This window comes from Chiloscyllium punctatum, unplaced genomic scaffold (assembly GCF_047496795.1).
Source record: "Chiloscyllium punctatum isolate Juve2018m unplaced genomic scaffold, sChiPun1.3 scaffold_1556, whole genome shotgun sequence".
NCBI classification, from domain to species: domain Eukaryota; kingdom Metazoa; phylum Chordata; class Chondrichthyes; order Orectolobiformes; family Hemiscylliidae; genus Chiloscyllium; species Chiloscyllium punctatum.
Window position 1 is genome coordinate 17,501 of NW_027311290.1, and position 3,157 is coordinate 20,657.

Here is a 3,157-nt window from a genome sequence, read left to right on the forward strand (position 1 = left end):
ACTTAGAATATTTTCGGGTTGGTATAAATCAGTAACCACCGACACTTAGAATATTTTCGAGTTGGTATAAATCAGTAACCACTGACACTTAGAATTTTTTCGAGTTGGTATAAATCAGTAACCACTGACACTTAGAATATTTTCGACTTGGTATAAATCAGTAACCACTGACACTTAGAATATTTTCGGGTAGGTATAAATCAGTAACCACCGACACTTAGAATATTTTCGAGTTGGTATAAATCAGTAACCACCGACACTTAGAATTTTTTCGAGTTGGTATAAATCAGTAACCACTGACACTTAGAATTTTTTCGGGTTGGTATAAATCAGTAACCACCGACACTTAGAATATTTTCGAGTTGGTATAAATCAGTAACCACTGACACTTAGAATTTTTTCGGGTCGGTATAAATCAGTAACCACTGACACTTAGAATTTTTTCGAGTTGGTATAAATCAGTAACCACTGACACTTAGAATATTTTCGGGTTGGTATAAATCAGTAACCACTGACACTTAGAATTTTTTCGACTTGGTATAAATCAGTAACCACTGACACTTAGAATTTTTTCGGGTTGGTATAAATCAGTAACCACTGACACTTAGAATATTTTCGGGTTGGTATAAATCAGTAACCACTGACACTTAGAATTTTTTCGGGTTGGTATAAATCAGTAACCACCGACACTTAGAATTTTTTCGGCTCAGTAGAAATCAGTAACCAAGCGCATTTTTGAATTGGTTACTGATTTCTCCGTTCGAGTTGCGGCTGCGGTTGGCTTCAAATAGTGGTGGGGGCTTAATTATCGCCGAGGGGAGCATGTCCCGGTGGTGTGGCCGAGGATGGAGTGCCTTTTGAAGGGGGTGTTTCTGAATTTGGACCCTTTTTGAGTTGCATGGCCGGATGGGTGTGGTTTTGAAGGGTGTGTCTGTCTGGAGTGGCACCGGCGTTGGTGTGAGGCTGAGGGTGGGCGTTCGGTTCCTGGTTAGGGATAGGGAAAGGGTGAGACTTAGCTTTAGTGCTCGTGCCCCCGATTTTGGTAATGTTTGACGTCAATTTTCCAAGGAGGCGAATGCAAGGCTTCAGAGGGACTTTGAGTGTTCGGGGGCGGGGTAGCTCAGCCGGATTTGCCCCGGCGGTTCTGCGGACGGTGTTGACTTCGAGGGCGGACCGGCCCCCGTGTTCAGTCCGAATATCGTGCATTGTTAACGGCGGGAAGTGTTCCAAAAGGGAATGGGATTGAATGTGACTGCTGAAGCCGACTTTGAGACCTGTAACGCGGGTAGCTCAGCCGGATTTGACCCGGCGGTTCTGGCGACGGTCTCGCCTTCGAGGGGGGAGCGCCCCGCGTGTTCAGGCCGAATTTTGTGCATTTCCATCGGCGGGAAGAGGTCCAAACGGGAATGGGATTGAATGTGACTGCTGAAGCCGACATTGAGACCTCTAACGCGGGTAGCTCGGCAGGATTTGACCCGGCGGTTCTGCCGAAGGTCTCACCTTCGAGGGGGGAGCGTCCCGCGTGTTCAGGCCGAATATCGTGCATTGTTAACGGCGGGAAGTGTTCCAAACGTGAATGGGATTGAATGTGACTGCTGAAGCCGACATTGAGACCTCTAACGCGGGTAGCTCGGCCGGATTTGACCCGGCGGTTCTGGCGACGGTCTCGCCTTCGAGGGGGGAGCGTCCCGCGTGTTCAGGCCGAATTTTGTGCATTTCCATCGGCGGGAAGAGGTCCAAACGGGAATGGGATTGAATGTGACTGCTGAAGCCGACATTGAGACCTCTAACGCGGGTAGCTCGGCAGGATTTGACCCGGCGGTTCTGCCGAAGGTCTCACCTTCGAGGGGGGAGCGTCCCGCGTGTTCAGGCCGAATATCGTGCATTGTTAACGGCGGGAAGTGTTCCAAAAGGGAATGGGATTGAATGTGACTGCTGAAGCCGACATTGAGACCTCTAACGCGGGTAGCTCGGCCGGATTTGACCCGGCGGTTCTGGCGACGGTCTCGCCTTCGAGGGGGGAGCGTCCCGCGTGTTCAGGCCGAATTTTGTGCATTTCCATCGGCGGGAAGAGGTCCAAACGGGAATGGGATTGAATGTGACTGCTGAAGCCGACATTGAGACCTCTAACGCGGGTAGCTCGGCCGGATTTGACCCGGCGGTTCTGCCGAAGGTCTCACCTTCGAGGGGGGAGCGTCCCGCGTGTTCAGGCCGAGTTTTGTGCATTTCCATCGGCGGGAAGAGGTCCAAACGGGAATGGGATTGAATGTGACTGCTGAAGCCGACATTGAGACCTCTAACGCGGGTAGCTCGGCCGGATTTGACCCGGCGGTTCTGCCGAAGGTCTCAGCTTCGAGGGGGGAGCGCCCACCGTGTACAGGCCGATTTTCATGCATTTCCAACCGTGGGAAGGGGTCCGAAAGGGGATGGGGGTGAACGTGACTGCTCAACCCGACTTTGAGACCTCTAACGCGGGTAGCTCAGCCGGATTTGACCCGGCGGTTCTGGCGACGGTCTCGCCTTCGAGGGGGGAGCGTCCCGCGTGTTCAGGCCGAATTTTGTGCATTTCCATCGGCGGGAAGAGGTCCAAACGGGAATGGGATTGAATGTGACTGCTGAAGCCGACATTGAGACCTCTAACGCGGGTAGCTCGGCCGGATTTGACCCGGCGGTTCTGCCGAAGGTCTCACCTTCGAGGGGGGAGCGTCCCGCGTGTTCAGGCCGAATTTTGTGCATTTCCATCGGCGGGAAGAGGTCCAAACGGGAATGGGATTGAATGTGACTGCTGAAGCCGACATTGAGACCTCTAACGCGGGTAGCTCGGCCGGATTTGACCCGGCGGTTCTGCCGAAGGTCTCACCTTCGAGGGGGGAGCGCCCACCGTGTACAGGCCGATTTTCATGCATTTCCAACCGTGGGAAGGGGTCCGAAAGGGGATGGGGGTGAACGTGACTGCTCAACCCGACTTTGAGACCTGTAACGCGGGTAGCTCAGCCGGATTTGACCCGGCGGTTCTGGCGACGGTCTCGCCTTCGAGGGGGGAGCGCCCCGCGTGTTCAGGCCGAATTTTGTGCATTTCCATCGGCGGGAAGAGGTCCAAACGGGAATGGGATTGAATGTGACTGCTGAAGCCGACATTGAGACCTCTAACGCGGGT